Source organism: Lactuca virosa, chromosome 3 (assembly GCF_052849685.1).
Source record: "Lactuca virosa cultivar CGN04683 chromosome 3, Lactuca_virosa_CGN04683_v6, whole genome shotgun sequence".
In the NCBI taxonomy this organism is placed as follows: domain Eukaryota; kingdom Viridiplantae; phylum Streptophyta; class Magnoliopsida; order Asterales; family Asteraceae; genus Lactuca; species Lactuca virosa.
The window spans coordinates 129142863-129163233 of NC_136428.1; the positions used below are offsets into that span (position 1 = coordinate 129142863).

Here is a 20371-nt window from a genome sequence, read left to right on the forward strand (position 1 = left end):
GATTTATACTTTTTATATTAAAGTAAGATAATGCAATAATATTGTGCTTTTTGTAATAGCTTATGTTATATGTCTAATGAAATTAGAGCTTAATTAGTGTTCCATTACTTGTATTATGCAACGAAATGAATAGACATGTAGATTACTGTTTTGTAGTCAATATGAAAACCAATAAGTCTAACACCATTACTTCATTTAACTATAAGTTAAAAACAATTTTATTTTATGTAGTTATTTTTTTAAACAAGTGTCTAATTTTTCATGAACTAGTTTTGTTTCTACAACAACGATTAGTTTTCTTTTTAGTACATGATATGAATTGTAGATCAAAGAAGATATGTTTAACTTCTGGCGCCGTTGACTTAAGCTAGCCTCTATATCTTCCTTTTTTATTTAATTTTTCTATCATTTTCACATTATCTTTATTCTATTTACTAGTTTATAACCCGTGGGAATCATGGTTACAAAATTAATTAAACTTTTATAGTAAAAATTCAAAATTATTAATTACTTATTTTAAATAAATTATTAATTACAAGATTTTTTTAGTTATATAAAATTATAATCATTGATTTAAATAAATATATAAAATTACATCACTTTATAATTTGTATTAATTTTATTTTAATTTTTATCCTAATGTTATTAATTTAATGTAATTAGAGTGAGAAATTTAAATTTTGAAATTTGAAATAGAGAATCATTAGGTTGACAAGTGGCATGCATTAATTAAGAGACATAATAAGGTGACACATAACAAAAAAAAAGAATAAAATATGCATTAATTAGGAGATTTAATATGGTGACACATGTCAAAAGGAGAATAAAACTATTCTTTTATTAGAATAAGGATATGAATAGTTTTAATTTTATTTTTGCGAAGTGTCACTCTAATACAACTGCTCATTAATATTATGTCATGTGTCAAGTAGATATATTAGGCAACTCATTTCAAATTTTAAATTTACATTTTCTAATTATATGTTAAATTTGAAGTTATAATAACTTTAAAATTTTATATATCTCTTAATTAAAATTTATTAAAAATGATTTATTTAAAATAATTAATTAATAATTATAAATTTTTATTATGAAAATTTAATTAATTTTATAACCGTGGTTCTCACGGGTTATAAACTAGTAAAAAATAAAACTAGGAAGGTAATCTAGAAAAATACTAGGCAGAGAGATTAAAAATCCAATTTATTATATTCTTTCACTCATTGCATTATGAAATACAAAAGAGAAAAAATAATTTTAAAACTATGGACATAATTTGTAGAGCTGGTAAAAATCGATCCAACCCGCCAACCCAACCCGAACCTAACCCAAAATTAGCGAGTTGGGTTGAGATTTTCAACTCATTTAACTTAAATGGGTCAACCCGTCTAACCCATTTACTTAAATAGGTTGGGCTGGGTAAAAGTTATCAACCCGTTTTCAACCCGTCAACCCATTTAACTTTAATATATATATATTTACTTTAATAATTATTTGAATATTATCATGTATTAAACAAAGTATTAATTTGTAAATTATAATGTTGCATTATTATTATCTATGTTTAATAAAATTCAATCTTAATTTCCATCATTTTTTAGCGCCGATAAAACTGGTCACTCTCCAAAAGCATTGTGAAACCAAACATTTTTAATGTTATTTGAACATTCTATCTATATTTATGAATTAAGATTGTGCTTCAGTCATAATTATGAAGTTTTATTTACGTTTTTTAATTTAAGTGGTATAATATTTAATGATATAATTTATTTAATTGATTTTAAATGGGTTAACCCAAGTTTAACCCATTTATTTAATAGGTTGGGTCAGGAACCACGTAAACAGGTCAACCCGATGACAACTCATTTATCTAAAAGGTTGGGTTGGGTTGAAAATATCAACCCTTTTAAATCAACATGTTGGGTTGGGTTGAAATTTTCAACCCAATTATTAAATTGATTGAACCCGAACCCAACTCAGGTCGACCCATTGCCACCTTTAATAATTTATATGATGATAACAATACACCATTTTGTAGTTTAATCTTCTTAATTCAGTATAACAAACATACGAGCCTTGCTCAAAATATGGACTTCATTTGATGGATATGTACAAAATCATATGTCAAAACCAAACTTCCATCCATTCTTTTTAGCACAAACCTCTCCATTAGAACATATCAACGAAATCTCCTCCACCTATCGTCTCCTTCAAACTTTGTTTTCTTTTTAAGGTGCTATTTGTTTTTTCGAAACGAAAATTCATGAAGTGTGCAGACCACCTTTGCAACCCTCTACAACAGAAGAGGTGGACCAAACGGTTGCAGACTGTAATAAGAAACATGTTTGTTTTTTAACATTTGCAGTAAAATAAAATTTAAATAATTCTAGTATTAAAACATTGAAAGAATACTAAAAAGAACATATAAAAAACAAAAATATAATAAATAAAATCTAAAAAAATGTAACAGAAGCTATCGATTTTATTCTAGTAAAAAACTAATTTTAAAAAACATAAAAAAAATAAATAATAAAAAAAATTAAGAAAATATTCCAAACAATGTCAACAAAGTTCGTAAAAGAATTACCAATGTTAAAAAAATGCAACCGAAACTGAAAATATTATTAACAAAAACGGTAAAAAAAATTAAAAAAATCAAAGTTTTTTTTTTTTTGAAAATCAAATTATAAAAAATTGTGGAAACTATAAAAAGAAATTGTATCAAATCCGTAAATCAAGTTTTTTTTTTTAAATCTACGTTAAAAAAATAGTTAAACCAAATTTCTAAAAAAAATCACTTGGAAAAAATGAAAAGCTGAAGATGTTTGAAGAGACAATTCAAGTGTTGCGCCGCGTAGAATACGCACAGAAGTTTTATAGTCTGAAGCCTTCCAAAAAAAATAAACTATTGCGAGATGGCAAGTGTTACGCGTGTGCTGCGCCGCGATCAAAAAGTGGTCATAAGAGTTTTTTAAAAAAAAAAAACAAACAACATCTAACACTCTTTATCCCTTTCTCTCCACATCCAACCCATCCTACATTTTCTTCTTCCCACCTCATTTTTTTCAAATATATCTCTATTTAACCCTACACCATCATCTCTTTCATTATCACCCTTACGAGACATAAACCAAACAACTTCATCTACCATGTTTCTCTCATCCCATACACCCCCCCCCCCGTATGCAAAGTGTCGGTAGCATAGTAAAATAAAGTATGTAAGACCTTCAATACTCTAGGGGGAATTAATGTAAATAGGTTTGTCATATTGCAATCAACCGATTGCAGTTCTATTATTGTACTCGGCTCCTTTGAGCCTATAAATAAGGCCTTTGCCCATATGGAATGGATAAGCTAAATTTGAGTGTTTTAAGACTTGAGTTGATCTCAATCTTTTTCTGTTGAAATAGTTCGTCTATTTCTGAATAGCAGAACCCTATCCAAACATATTCATATAATCATACCCAAACAATCCATCGTCAATCCATTCCGACGCATCATTCAGGTACAATTCTATCCTAATTATATTATTTCCGTCACCATTATTGAAGAAGACATATTTAGGTTTATAGGTTTTTGTGGTGTAAGAAGACATAATATTCTTTATATTTAGGTTTATAGGTTTTTGTGGTGTAAGGAGAACTGTTTTTGTGGCGGGAGGAATGACTTAAGCAATGACATAAGAAGCCATTATTGAAGAAGACACATTATTGAAGACATGTGGCCTTTCAAATGTGAATACATGTGGCCTTTCAATATGGAAAGGATTTGTAATTATTTATGGTTTTGTCTTTTATAATTATTGTATGCAAAGTGTCCGTAGCATAGTAAAATAAAGTATGTAAGACCTTCAATACTCTAGGGGGCATTAATGTAAATAGGTTTGTCATATTGCAATCAACCGATTGCAGTTCTATTATTGTACTCGGCTCCTTTGAGCCTATAAATAGGGCCTTTGCCCATATGGAATGGATAAGCTAAATTTGAGTGTTTTAAGACTTGAGTTGATCTCAATCTTTTTCTGTTGAAATAGTTCGTCTATTTCTGAATAGCAGAACCCTATCCAAACATATTCATATAATCATACCCAAACAATCCATCGTCAATCCATTCCGACGCATCATTCAGTTCGTCTATTTCTGAATAGCATAACCCTATCCAAACATATTCCTACTTTCACCAACAAAAAATGCTTCACCATGAAATGAAGCTTTCACATGAACAACATTTCCTTTGTTGTCATGTTCATTTTCTTTTTCAAAAACTTATTCCCATCTCCCATCTTGGTTCCAATGTCTTTTCATAAAAGATTGACGTTTTCACCTGGTCATTAGATCTTCCTTCCGCTACAAGAATCCTTACCTGCGTCGACGACATTTGTATCGACAACATCCGGCGTCGGTAAAATGTTAGCGATACTGACGATTTGTTATTAGTACATAGTTGACCAGAGTTAGACCAAATTTCTTTGACCTGGAACTATATGCAGACGACATGTTGTCCAAATAGGATGCACGGGAACGAAAACATTTTTTGCGGTTTTCTGAAAACTATGTCGACGACAAGTTGTCGGTATAGGTAATGAAAATTATAATTTCCAATTTTCTTATAATTGATGTTGCAGAAAATAAAAACGATGCCGTTTGTTGTAATCTGGCCCGAAGACTTATCGCCGGTACAGAAAATGGCGATCCGTGTGAAATCTAAACCTCCGACTTATCGTTTGTACATTTTGTTTTTCCTTTAATTTTTTTCTAATTGCGAGAATATCCTGTGCGACATTGTATACCTTATTATCTATACCAACAACATCTCGTCGGTATAGGGTTCTAACCCCATATGAGACCTGGTTCGTCTCCCATATTTGTTGCGCGTATCTGTGATTTTTCTCTCAATCTCACCGGCGATTTTTGACCTTTGGCCGACGACTTCACCTTAGATCGCTGGTAACACTCTACATCACTCCCTAATTCCAATTTTCTCCTTTTTTTTTCAGGTTTCATTTTGATTTGGGTGTTTATTGTTCCAATTTTTTCTTTGTTTTCCGGTTAGGGTGTCACCGGAGGACCACCACTGACTTCACTCTCCTTCTAACCTCTCCCTTCGCCACCGACAACATGTAAGCATATTTGATTTCTAATTTTTTTTTTCTGATTTGGTGTTTTTTCGGTGACCACCAGCCACCACCGAAGGACCATCATAGAAGCAAACCACCGAAATTCCTCAAGCACATACCACAGGTAAGTATTTTTTTCTTTTTTTATTTGTTTGGATAATTGTATGAAAATATGATGTCTTGCATGCCTTCTATGATGATTTGTATAATTGTTTGAAACTGAAATTTGGTATAAGTTTTTTGATTTTGTGTTTAGATGTATTATATGATTGTATGAAAATGGTATTGTATGAAGTCTTAATTGCTAAACCAGAATGCGTGTTTAGATGAAAATGGAAAGATTTGTATAATTATATGATTGTGTTTAAACCGGAGCGGTGTGCTAAAATGAAGTGCTTAATTTGTTTGATTTTGTGATTGAATGAAGTCTTAATTGCTAAAACAAGAATTGGATGTATTTTGTGATTGTATGAAAGTGGTATTGTATGTCTAAAATGAAGTGCTTAATTGCTTAAACTGGAATGAAGTGCTTAATTTGTTTGATTTTGTGATTGAATGAAGTGCTTAATTGCTAAAACATGAATTAGACGTATTTTATGATTAGTGGTATTGTATGTCTAAATTGAAGTGCTTAATTGCTTAAACCGAAATGAAATGCTAAAATGAAGTGCTTAATTTGTTTGATTTTGTGATTGAATGAAGTGCTTAATTTTTAAAACAAGAATTGGATGTCTAAAATATATAACATCATACGTTAAGAAAAGTACAATGCTATAACTGAATATGAAATTAAAAAGTGCTACATTGATAAGTGGTTAATTATAAGTGGTTAGGTAATATGAATATGAAAAAAGTACAATGTTATAATTGGAAAAAACAACAAAAAATATGAAGATAAAAAAACTAATAACAAAAATGAAAGTATTAAATTAATTATAAAATCAAATTAAATTAATTATAAAAACAAATTAAACAGTACGTTATTTAAACCATAATATTATCTAATATAATATTAAAAGCACGATGCTATAATAGAAAATAAACAAAAGTATGATGTAATTAACAAAAATATGATATTTTTGTTAATTATAATATTATACTTTTGTTTATTCTATATCATAACATTCTATTTTTAATATTATGGTTTAAATAATGTACTGTTTAATTTTGGTTTTTTTATTAAAACATGTTGAATCATTGTTTTTGTAGTTTAAGTCTCTTCTTTATAATTATCAAGAACCTAGTAATACCCACCCAAAATTGATTTAGAAATTAATTTCGGGTTGTCCCCGTTTTGGGACTGTTTTTTAAATACTTTATCTCATTTAGGATATAAATGTGTATCACATGATTTTTTGTATAAGAAAAATTTGGTTCTCATTTTCTCCTTGCTCCCCAGGTATATATTTCTTTATCTACTTGCGAGCTAAGGGGAAATGCCACCAAATTTTTCTTAAACAAACAACCATGCAATACACATTCACATATGAGATAAGGTATTCAATTCAAAATATGGGTATAGAAGCCTACCCTTGTGAATACTCTATCCATTCCGTCCGATTTTTACTTCTTAGGTATATGTTTCTTTATATACTTGTGAATACTCATGCAACGATTGCTGCCTATAAGGGTTCAAACAGGTCTCCCAGCAAATGTTTCAACAACAATCATTGACCTGTTTACATTCTTGTTGGGGTTTTATTCAAAAATTTGTTTAAAAAAACATAAACAATGCAAAGGAAGACTTAAGATTTGAGCAAAATAAAACTAGTTTTATTCCCACTAAAAGATCATTTTGCAAGGCCTAGAAAGATTAAAACAACCATAAAAAGGAAAGTGTTACAACCTTTGAAGACTTTGGTTCCTTTTGGCAGTAAGGAAGTTGATGAAGATGACTTTAAACTCCAAAATAGATGCTCTCTAGAAGTATCCACTAAGCAAGAGTAGAACCATCATATATGCTAGTATTTCACTTGTAATGTGCTGTTCATAAGCTTTAGAAATATATACCAAATATATGTTCAAAGGTAAGCTAACAAATAGACTTTTATCTAGCACCAATTGTAAGAGAAAGGAGGAGAAGGAAGAGCATGTAAAAACAAAATTTTGGCTTACCCTTTAGAGATTTATGCTCTCAGTTTTTCATATTCAAAAGGAGAAGTAGAATAATTGAAAGAACTAGTATCATTTACTTGCAAGTCCACTCTTTTATCTTTCATCCAATGTAGACAAAAGATGTTGACATAAAGCAAAAGCATGGAACATGTTTCTATCAAGTATGGATGTAAAATAAAGAAAAAAAAGTCTTTCCCCTTTAAAGAGCCATCTACGAAATTTGAGCCAAGGGGACAAAAAAATGATGTGCTCTTTCTTTATTCATAAATAGTTAAGTGTATACATATATAAAAGGCTATCATTTATATAATGAATTTCTAACATATATGTATAAAACAATTAACTAATATATATATATATATATATATATATATATATATATATATATATATATATATATATATGTATATATATAAACCATCTTTTATATAAATAAACTCTAACTAGTTTAATTAGATATAAATATAACTTATAAATAATCATACTTTATGATATATTTCATAAGTTGTTATTTCTCCAATAAATATTATTTCCATAAATACTAAATTCCCAATTGGGTATACTAGATCTTTCAATTCCATAAAACAATTTGTGCACGATCATTGGATGTTAACGACGTGAGAAATGCCAAAGCAGAAGTGGTGAAGATTTTATGCAATCTTGAAAGCATATATCCTCCAACATTTTTCGACATAATGATTCATCTAATTCTTAATTTACCTGAAGAAACCATTCTTGGAGGGCCTGTACTGTCACACCCCCGGTCGAGGCGGCGGAACACGTCGGACTGTGCGACTAAGTTCATGGATCACAGGTAAACTGAATATATAACACAAGTACAACAATATACAAAATAGCATCCATGTTCCATCTTGATATTTGAATACACGGTTTTTTTTACAAATAATAATAATAATACATGAATTGCCTTAACAGGCAGGCATATAATACAACAGAAAGTAAACTAGGTCACCTGTAATCCAATCTATCTTGAATGTCTGTTTAGTGATTTCCTGAGAATACATGTAATTTTGAGGGCCAACACAAGGTTGGTGAGAGTCACAAGTTTTCTGCTAGTAGCAGTAATGATACTTTTAAAAGCGTTTCAAAATGTATTTTCTTTATAAGTAAACCATATTTAAATAAGCTTTGAAAAATCCAAACAATGTCTTGACATAAGTAATTTCATGCTTAAAGCGATTTTTAAACGAACCAAGTTTAAGAGTTGTGGTAAGAGAGAAAGAGAGAGAGAGAGAAAGAGAGAGAGAGAGAGAGAGAGAGAGAGAGAGAGAGAGATTTGACTTAATGTTTATAGTTAGTCCTATAACCGAGCTATGTGACTTGAGTGTACCCGACTATAATGCTTCATTGGACGTTGCAGTAAAAATTGTAGACACCTATCACCCGCTTCGATTGATCAGGCGAGGTTGTAGCTAACAACCGCAGATGGGCATGTCAAACGCGTATAGACCGATACATATGTGTTGGATAAGGTGTCTAAGTCCATAACTTATTTGGTATATACTTGACCCGACCCGGCATGGTCCATTTGGGTTGCACTTCACCCAAACTAGTTATGGATAATTTTATGAGAGTTGTATACTTACGATTTATTAATATATTATAAGTTATAATATATTAATATAAAGTCATGTTACTTAATTAGTTTTAATCTTGAATTAATTATGAATTAATTTAGTGATTAAAAGGAAGACTAATTAAATCATGGACTATTATATTTATATGGTGTGGGCTAACACTCATTTGGGAATGGGCTAAGCTTATATGGAAGTCCATGGATGATCCATGGAGCTTTTACCCATGGATCCTTGGAAGAGGAAAAGACATGGGTTATTAGGGTTTCACCCTAACCATGAACACTATATAAACAAGCTTATGTTGCATGAAAAAGACACTAATGTGTGTGTAAGTGTGGTGGCCAAAATCAACAGTTAGAATACTCTCTCATACATTTTCCAAGTTTGTGGTGATTTGTGATTTCCATTTGAGGCATTCACATTATTGGTGCTTGGCTCTCAAACTCCAAGGAATCAACAATCAACAAAAGGTATGTAATTCATCTAGTTCTTTTATGGATAAAAGTACCCCATGCCATGCTAGATAGGTTATAAACCTTGGAAAATAATATTTTGCATGTATCTTAGACAAACATAGATCCAAGGTTTAATAGGGTTGCATGTACACTTAGGAAGTGTTAGAATGCTCAAAACCCAACAGTGGTATCAGAGCCTAGGTTTGTTTGTTTGATACTTGATGCAAAATAGTGATAAAAAGTCGATTTTTTGTTGTCTGACTGATGAACTCGCCGAGTCCATGGGGGGACTCGCCGAGTTCATGTGTAAACTCATCCTACTCGCCGAGTAGGTTCGTGCACTCGGCGAGTAGGAGCCTCAGAATGCAGATTTTCGACTTTTGCTGCTGGAAATGGACTAGAAACATTACCCTAAATTGTTTTGGTGTTTTAAAACTTGTTTTAGTTGGTGTAATGGTTGTTCTAATCCATTTACAATAGCTTATATCAAAATTTCATGCTTTGTATGTGTTCGTATAATTCTTGAAACTTTGATGATCATGTTCATGTTCTTATGAATTTAGAAGATGATAGGAATTATTTGCTGAATTGTTTAGGATTAATTCTTGATCATTTATGTGTTTTAATGGAGTCCATAATTTGTCCTCAAGTTATGGATATCCAAAGGTCACTTCTTTTAAACACACACTTAAAACACATAAGTTACATGGAAATGAAGAGTCTTCATTTTTATGAACCTTTAATTCATAAGTTATGAAATGAAAAGTTTTGAATAGTTTCAAAACTTGTCCTCAAGTTTTGGAATTTGTAAAGTTACACACACTTTAATATACTTTAATTCCAAACCCTTAGAGTTTTAAAAGTTAAAATTCAACCCTTATACTATTTATAACATTAATGGTTAATTATTATATATATGTATAAGATTAAAGTCGTCTTACCGCTAGTACGCCTCATTCACGAAGCCAGTCTATAAGGTGGGTATAAGGTTGTTGCCTATAAAATGGCAACTTAATGGGTGTCCACTCTCACCCACCGCTTGCTTGACTGGTGGAGGGTCGTTAGCCGAACGGGTAAGACAAGGACTTATAAATTCTCATTAAAAGTATGATGAATATTATAAAGTAACTAAACCTTTTATAAATTCTCAATCTTAGTTACTTTAGGAAAATGTGAATATGGTGCTAACCCATGAAATTCACACTTTGTACCTTACCAAGTCGTTGGTGGAGCGTGTATGGTTAACCGGCACACTAACTTGGACTAGTAAGGATCACGAAGGGTGACTTAATGTTTATCATAGATCAGTGGAGCGTGTGTGGTTAACCGGCACATTGATTAGGTGATAATATTAAGGGTACCAAGTGAATTTGCATGGTTATTCACACCTTGTTTTGTGATCCTCGACATCCCAGTCACAAAACTTGAAGGGCACAATCGAGATTGAAACATGCCATTGAAAAGTTCAATGAATCTCAAAGGAATCTAGGAATTTCAAAACCAATTAAACCTAATAATTCATTTCGTTTTCATGGTGGAAATTGGTGAATCGTCATTCACCTACCTTCAAATATATTATAGCTTAGATTACGGCATCCCTCTTCTAAGTTATAATATATTGTGTTGGATCCTAGCCTTAATATTACATTTGGGTGTATTATTAAGGATTCGATATATCTAATCTAAACTTGTTTTCTTCTTTTCAGATGTCTTCCAACAACAAAGCTTCGGGCTCTAACCCTACTGGCTCCTTTTCCCTCATGAACCTTTGTGGGAGGGTCATCTTTGATGGTTCCAACTTCATGGATTGGATCCGGAACATCAGGATGGTTACTCGTTACGAGGACAAGGAATATGTCCTCGATAAGGAGCTAAAGGAGCTTGATGAGTCCACTGCTACTCCTGAGGAGGTCGTTGAGTATCAGGCACATGAAAGAGATGCCACCAAGGTGGCATGCATCATGATGGCCACCATGACAGCTGAACTCCAAAAGTCCTATGAGGACTATTACCCTTTTGAGATGCATCAGGATCTGATGGAAAGGTACCATCAGAGTGCTCGTCAAGAGCGGTATGAAATAATCTCCTCCATGATCACTACCCGTATGAAGGATAGCGAACAAATCACGAGCCACATGCAGAAAATGCAAAGGTATGTGGACCGTCTAATGAAACTGAATGTGAACTTCCCTGAGGAGTTGGCAATTGATATCATATTGCACTCCTTGCCCTCGTGTTATGATCAATTTCGTATGACATACCACATGAACAAGGAGGAAGTCACACTCAGTAAGCTTCAAGGACTTCTAAAGACTGCCGAAAGTGGTCTTAAAAGTAAGTCGGTTGCTACTCCTACTCCTACTACTACCCCTGTTTTGGCTATCGGGCAAGGCAAAGGGAAGAAGAGGAAGCACCCTTCGAATGGTACCAAGGGAAAGTCCCTTGAAGGCTCCTCATCTGGAACCAAAGGTGGTTCTATCACTCCTTCTGCCATCCCTAAGGATGCTGAATGCTTCTACTGTCAAAATAAGGGGCACTGGAAGCGAAACTGCCCAAAGTACTTGCAGGATGTCAAGGATGGGAAAGTGAAACCATCCCATGCAGGTATTTACACTATATTGTCTAAATAACTCACCATATTCTAATTCTTGGGTTCTTGATACAGGTTGTGGTATTCACATCTGTTGTGACTTGCAGGGCCTAAGAAGAAGTGAGGATGTGGAGCACGGAAAGATAAACTTAATCATGGGGAACAAGAAGGTTGCACCTGTTACCAAGATTGGAGTTTATACTTTATTGCTAGATAGTGGGTTAAAGTTAGATTTGAATAAATGTGTGTACTCGTCTGAAATGGCGAGGAATATTATTTCCATTCATGCTTTGTACAAACAAGGTTTTACCTTTTCTTTTGATAATGAAGTTGGTAGTATTAATGCTTTCTTTAATAATGTTCTTTATTTTAAAGCATTACCTTGTGATGGTGTGTATGAAGCTGTATCGGTTGTAGATAACTTAGGAAATAATGTATTATGTATTGATTCTTCTATTAGCTTGGATAAAGCATCTTTGTGGCATTGTCGTCTTGGACATGTAAGCAAGAAACACATAGGCCAGCTCCAAAAGGATGGAGTCTTGGAGTCGTTCGACCTCAAGTCGGATGATAGTTGTGAGTCTTGTCTACTTGGAAAAATGACAAAATCACCCTTCACTGGTACTTGTGCAAGGGGTGAGGGTTTGTTGGACCTTATACATACTGATGTATGTGGACCATTCAAAACCGCCACAAGGGATGCTAATCGCTATTATGTGACTTTTATTGATGATTTTAGTAGATATGGTTATGTCTACTTAATCAAACATAAGTCAGAAACTTTTGAAAGGTTTAAAGAGTTTAAACAGGAAGTAGAAAACCAATTGAGAAGGAACATTAAGATGCTTCGATCCGATCGAGGTGGTGAGTATCTTAGTACTGAGTTCCTCGACTATCTTAAGGAGTGTGGGATTGTCTCACAATTGACACCTCCTAGGACACCACAGCTGAATGGTGTAGCTGAGAGGCGCAATCGAACTTTGTTGGACATGGTTCGCTCTATGATGAGTCGAGCTTCGCTACCAATCTCTTTTTGGGGGTATGCCTTAGAGACTGCCGCCCACATCCTTAATCTAGTCCTTACAAAGAAGGTTGCCAAAACACCTCATGAAATGTGGACTGGGAAAGTTCCCAATTTGGACCACATCAAGATTTGGGGTTGCGAGGCTTTTGTGAGGCGCGAAACTCATGACAAGCTCGAACCTCGAAGTGAAAGGTGTATTTTCATCGGCTACCCACAAAAATCCTTTGGTTACCTCTTCTACAGACCCAGTGAGAATGTGGTCTTTGTGGCTAGGAGAGGGGTCTTTCGAGAGAGAGAATTTATAAACCAAGGAGACAGTGGGAGGCAAATTGACCTTGAAGAAATTCAAGACTCAATTGGTGAAGGAACCTCAGACACTAGCAATCAACTTGAGGAGGAAATTCCTGTTGATCCAGCTGACGAGTCTATACTTCCGAGGCGTTCCACAAGGGTTAGGAACACACCTGAGTTTTATTATGGATTTCATATTACTACGAAAGGTGATACATTTATCAGTGACAGTACACTGGTAAATCTGGATGAACCTAACAGTGTTAAGGAAGCCATGGCAGGCCCAGAGTCTGCTAAATGGAAGGAGGCTATGGACAGCGAGATACAGTCCATGTATGACAATCAAGTTTGGAACTTGGTTGACAATGTACCAGGTCGTAAGACAGTCGGGTGCAAATGGATCTTCAAGAAGAACACCGACATGGATGGGAAAGTGCACACTTATAAGGCTCGACTGGTTGCGAAGGGGTTTACTCAGACTCAGGGAATTGATTATGATGAAACTTTTTCACCAGTAGCAAAGATTAAGTCTATTAGGGTTTTGCTAGCCATTGCTGCATTTCATGATTATGAAATATGGCAAATGGATGTCAAAACCGCTTTCCTTAACGGAAAGTTGGCTGAGGATGTTTACATGAATCAGCCAGAAGGTTTTGTCAGTGCAGAGTACCCCAATAGAGTGTGCAAGCTTGAGAAATCCATTTATGGATTGAAACAAGCATCTCGAAGTTGGAATCTTTGTTTCGATGAGAAGGTCAAAGAGTTTGGTTTCTCAAGAAGTGAAGATGAGTCCTGCGTGTATGTCAGAGCTAGTGGGAGTATAGTTAGTTTTTTGGTACTGTATGTGGATGACATACTACTCATAGGAAATGACATCCCAACCTTGCAGGAGGTTAAGTCCTGGCTTGGGAAGTGCTTTGCTATGAAGGACCTTGGAGAAGCTACCTATATCCTAGGGATAAGGATATTAAGAGAAAGGAGTAAAAGACTAATTGGACTTAGTCAGAGTATCTACTTGGATAAGGTGTTGAAAAGGTTCAACATGCAGAATTCCAAGAAAGGAGAATTACCGATCCAAAGCAATGCCAAACTGAGCAAGGCTCAGAGCCCGAGTACAGAAGATGAGATAGCTGAGATGAGTCGATTACCTTATGCTTCCGCTGTTGGTTCGATCATGTATGCTATGACTTGTACCCGTCCTGATGTGGCCTTCGCTTTGAGCATGGTCAGCAGATATCAGGGGAACCCTGGCAAGGCTCATTGGACCGCGGTAAAGAATATTCTCAAGTACCTGCGGAGGACTAAGGATTGGATCCTTACCCTTGGTGGGAGTGATGACTTGAGAGTAGTAGGGTATAGTGATGCTAGCTTTCAGAATGATAGGGATAACTTCCGCTCTCAGTCGGGCTGGGTCTTTACCTTAAATGGAGGGGCAATCACTTGGAAGAGTTCCAAACAGGAGACTGTAGCTGATTCGACTTGTGAATCAGAGTACATAGCAGCGAGTGAAGCGGCAAAGGAGGCGATATGGCTGAGGAACTTCATCGGAGACCTTGGAGTTGTACCAGCTATTAAGGAGCCTATGGAGATTTTCTGTGACAGCAATAGTGCGGTTGCCTTAGCCAAGGAACCAAGAGATCATGGCAGATCCCGACACATTGACAGAAAATATCACTTCATAAGACACAAGATAGAAGAGGGACTCCTCGTGGCAAAGAGGGTATCGTCAGATGAGAACCCTGCGGATCCCCTTACGAAGGGACTGACGAGGGTTAAGCATTTGCAGCATGCGAGGCGCATCGGGCTGAGGGACGATATTAGTTTTACAGATTAGATAAATTTTCTGAAACTTGTAAATTGTAATCGACGTTTGATGATGAATAAAATTTGTGATTTATTTATGAGTAAGGTGTTGCTATCATTGTCAATTATTTACTATTGTTTCAGTTTTGCATGTTTTGACTTCCAGAATAATTAATTTATTCAAACCTCCACAATCGGTCATACGTCGGAAGTAGGTATGAATCAAGATTGTCATGAATTGGGTTTGTAGATGGCTAAAGGTGTTTAGACATAGCAATGGTTGCTACAACGTTCATGAGTGCTCATAAGTTATGAGTATTGGAATAAACCCATGCTCACTTGTATCACTTCATGGAATTTATCTCGAGTGATCGTGAGACGGTAATATCATATAAGTCTTCAAACCTAGATATATGAGTTGTTACCTATGAGTTGGTTGTGCATTGATTGCACGTAAACGCATCAGTAACTTGATGTTATAAAACGTGCCTTTGTGTACAATTCAACAAGTAGTAGAACAAGCATATGAGTCGAAGTTTATCTGTTCCTTCTAGAAATAGAAGCGATATCTGGGCCCCTCGATGATTTTGTGTTGACCTATGTACCGGGCCCGGTCAGAACTAAATTGATGTGTTCAGTTAAGTTCTTTGTCAAACAAATCGGAAATCGAGAAACAACTGCTAGACAATAAGTAAGACATTGTTCCATGTATTTGTCCGGCTGATATCATGAGAGCAGAGGATTATATGATCACTTATCTAAAATGGCGCTTCATAGTTCACAAGAGTTTTCGAGAGCTACGATTGCCGGTTGGTTCCTGAAGTAATATAGGCAAATACAGTTATTAGACTTATCCAAGTGGGAGACTGTTGGATAAGGTGTCTAAGTCCATAACTTATTTGGTATATACTTGACCCGACCCGGCATGGTCCATTTGGGTTGCACTTCACCCAAACTAGTTATGGATAATTTTATGAGAGTTGTATACTTACGATTTATTAATATATTATAAGTTATAATATATTAATATAAAGTCATGTTACTTAATTAGTTTTAATCTTGAATTAATTATAAATTAATTTAGTGATTAAAAGGAAGACTAATTAAATCATGAGCTATTATATTTATATGGTGTGGGCTAACACTCATTTGGGAATGGGCTAAGCTTATATGGAAGTCCATGGATGATCCATGGAGCTTTTACCCATGGATCCTTGGAAGAGGAAAAGACATGGGTTATTAGGGTTTCACCCTAACCATGAACACTATATAAACAAGCTTATGTTGCATGAAAAAGACACTAATGTGTGTGTAAGTGTGGTGGCCAAAATCAAGAGTTAGAATACTCTCTCATACATTTTCCAAGTTTGTGGTGATTTGTGATTTTCATTTGAGGCATTCACATTATTGGTGCTTGGCTCTCAAACTCAAGGAATCAACAATCAACAAAAGGTATGTAATTCATCTAGTTCTTTTATGGATAAAAGTACCCCATGCCATGTTAGATAGGTTATAAACCTTGGAAAATAATATTTTGCATGTATCTTAGACAAACATAGATTCAAGGTTTAATAGGGTTGCATGTACACTTAGGAAGTGTTAGAATGCTCAAAACCCAACAATATGTATCTCACTCTGAAGATTAACGGTTATAGTAGTGTGGGTATGCTAAATGTTTAGACTCATCTAATGAATAATGTAATGTCTCACTAAGAAGCCCTTAACTAAAAAGTTTGTGAATAGCTCTCAGCCCTAACTTACTTGTGAGTAAGCTCTAGGCATAATGAATTTTATGACATCAAGTTTACAAAAGCCGAGTATGTTTGACATGTGTGTAAACTATAAGGCACTAACTTTTATAACAAAGTATGCTTCTTTTATAAACTCTATAGTAAAAGGCATATGTTATTTCATGATAAAATAACCATAATACGTATACGAAAATTTTATATTAGTTTATTCGTAACAATATGGTAAATTGTTAAATAATAATATTTTTATAAACTAGATTTATTGTATTTTCTCATAAAAAGGAAATTGATTTGTATAAACAAAATATTTAGGCACATGTATTCATCCCCCTTCCCAAATAATTAAAATATTAAAAAGGGGCCGTAAGCACTCACCCTTGAAGCGTGAGTTCCAACGTTCGAATTCGGTTTCTTTAGACGTGAGAAACCATAAATCCACCATTCTTGAACTTGGAAAAACTCTCGGGACCATTTCATAACAAATTTGAACTATTGGGTACTGATTTGTAACTTCACTAAAGTATAGGGGCTTTTTGGTAATTTAATTAAATGGTTAGGACTGTTTTGGTAAAAAAAATACCAAATAAGGGGTCGTTTTAGACAAATTGATTCTAAGTTTGGAGATTTGACTTATTTTGAATAAGTATTTTGGTAGGGAGGGAACGGGGATGAATCAAGGCAGACGAACGAAGAGAGGAAGAAGCGAAGGGCTCGTCGGCGCTGCTTCTGATTCCTCGGTTGTCACAGACCACGAAGAACACCGAAGGCATAGAGGAATCTCGCAGGCGGCTAATCCGTTTCTTTCTGATCGATGGCGAAGAGGGTATCTCTGGGGACTGACGAGGCCGAAGGGGGAGATGGGAAGGAGCAGCGAGGCTGCGTTCCTGCTTCTTCGTCGATAGGGTGGGAAGGAGGAAAAGGGAGACTGAATCGCCCGAAGCGATGCGAGTAGCAGCAGCGGTTAAGCGAATCTTCGAAGGCTTCGCTCGATAGGAACAGAAGAGAGAGCGAGGGGTGAGACCAGGCTCGACTGAAGAAGAAGAGGTGGGTGCGATGGGGCTTTGTGGTCGATGGGAATAGCAGAGAAGGAAGAATACGACTGGAAAAAGGGTTCGTTTTCTTGGCTAGTTCAATCGTCATCAACACACGAAGGAGGAAGAAGGATTCACGAACGGAGCAGGGGAAGGACGAAGGTGGTGACAGGGGGCTCCGGTGGTGGCAAGGTCGAATGCTCACAGCGGCAGCAATCGATTCGGTTTGGTGGTTTAGTTGCGGTCATCGATCATCAACAGGTAAAAGAAAATTCTTTTCTCTCTCTATCTCTCTCTCTCTCTCTCTCTCTCTCTCTCTCTTTTTCCGATCAATCAATAGGTAAAAATGGTCTTTTGGGATGTTGTTTGTTTTATCATGAATCTATGAAATGAACAAATTAGATATTTTGGGTTTGCTTTTGACAGAAAATCGATGGGTGTTTGTAGAGGTGATTGGGTTTGTTGTTTTCACAGGAATGGGAGAAGGAAGAACACGAATGGGAAACTGCCCTCTTTTTTTTTGTTGGTTTGCTGGGTACATAAGGGCAAGAACAAGATTGTTTATGTCTTGACTGGAATCCATATAGAATGAAAGGAAACATGGGGTTTATTAAGAGGAAACGTAGAAGAGAGGGGTGAGTGGGGTTGATCCTGTGACAACTTCTATTGTGAAAAGGAAACACGTTTTCCTTTGGGTTTGAGTGTAGTAATGTCCATTGTGTGTAAAATTTGATATGTTGATATGTGGAAGCAAACTCATGGTTTTTGGCTGTCATTTTTATATAATTAGTTTGATCTTTGATTGTTTTTATATATTTTGTGTTTTCTTCGGGTGTAAATTGAAGCAAAAGGTTTTTTTTCCTATGTATTATGTTTATAACTTATGTATTGATTTGTACAATTGATTCAATGGGTATGTATTTGGTTGAATTTGGATATGTATTGATTTATTGTACTGGTTATCTATACTAGTTTACATATTTGTGTATTATAAATTTAAACTCATATGTTGGAAATGTGAAATTTATTAATTTGTTAAACCTTGGTTTAAAAATTGACACATATATAACGTATGTTTATGAGATATATAAAGAATTGGAGATTTATATATAAGTGTCCAAATTTGTCATATATATTATTAATTGGTATTCGGAAATGTTATATAATTTTTTTATATAACTTATATACATGTGAATACACGACTAATTTGGATATTTTAAAGTCGCATACGTCATGAAATATATATATATATATATATATATATATATATATATATATATATATATATATAGTAGCCTTGTCCTTATATATTTTATAAACATTTTTCACAATAATAACTACAATATATTTTTTATATATGTTTATTTATCGTGATGTATACCTCGATTCTCGTGCCCCCGTGTCGATTCATATAAATTTTCTAAAAGTTTCTGCTTAATGTTCAGGTCGTGGTGATTCCAAAAATGCAGACGGAATTGAACTCTGTTATACTAATCTCCGTGAAATGACGTTTAAAGTTTCACAGTTAATTAAGCTGGATACGTCTGATTTTTGACTTTTATAAATATTTTATCAAAAATATTTCAAATATGAAATTAAATATTAAGTCATAGCTTGAGTCCAAAAATGCTTTCGGAATTGCCATTTAAGGTGTGCAAGTCCCTCAACAGATAGAAACAATTTTGACAGTTTTTAAGAAATCAGTATTATATTAGTTTTTTATTCTTAAAACGGTCGTATCTTTTGCATACGAACTCCGTTTTGGACATTTTTTATATTTTCGGAATCAGAGAAACACGTATTACGAGAATAGAGTGTTTGTATTGCTCACAACTGCTTAATACCAAATTTTAGTTTTTCAGACACATTCCTACGGTTGCAGTTTGAGCTGTTTGATTTGTTTGTCAGATTACATTTTTGGAAATAAGATACCATATGGTATCTTATAATAGTTGAAGTAACTCATTTATTTTACATTAGGTGCAATAAAACTCAATGAGTTAATTTACCAAGAGACTTACTGTGAACTTTACCGTTCACAGTCTTTAACCTAAATTTCGGGATGTCACATGTACACATGAGATGGATGTATTCATTTGAAAGATACATGAAAAAACTTAAATTGGTTTGTCAGAAACAAAGCAAAGCCAGAAGGTTCAATAGCAGAGTCTAATGTTGCAAACGAAGCTTTGACATTTTGCTTTATGTATAGTGAGGGTATGCAAACTAAATTCAATCATGTTGATGGAAATGACGATCTCGGCCTTCCAAAAAGACAATTTTCTGTGTTCTCATCACAATGTCGACCAATTTCCACCAAGAAGTTCGCCGAACTTTGTAAAGAGGCCAAAAAATCATTGCATTGTACTAAACAACTGCAATGAGGATGAGATAAAATGCTACAAATTGTAAGTCTTGTCATCTATTAACTACTTTTTTTATAGTGTTATGATATCTTCAAAATATTCTTATTGTTTTGTCCCATATCTAGTAATTTCGAATCAAAATTGCCCGAAAGTGATTTGAAAACGAAATTCCCTTCATGGTTTAAAAGAAAGGTAAACACATTATAAAATTATAATGTAAAACTAATTTAT

At 34.3% G+C, this 20371-nt stretch overlaps 1 long non-coding RNA gene across 1 annotated transcript; it reads right to left on the reverse strand.

The window, feature by feature from the left end:
- Positions 1-2061: 2061 nt before the first annotated feature.
- LOC145166543 (uncharacterized) lies at positions 2062-7105 on the reverse strand. The gene is made up of 3 exons (XR_013740592.1): positions 6963-7105; positions 6647-6791; positions 2062-2327 (listed from the first exon to the last, which is right to left on the reverse strand). It is a non-coding gene; the product is annotated as an uncharacterized LOC145166543 (long non-coding RNA).
- Between the last annotated feature and the right edge of the window lie 13266 nt (positions 7106-20371).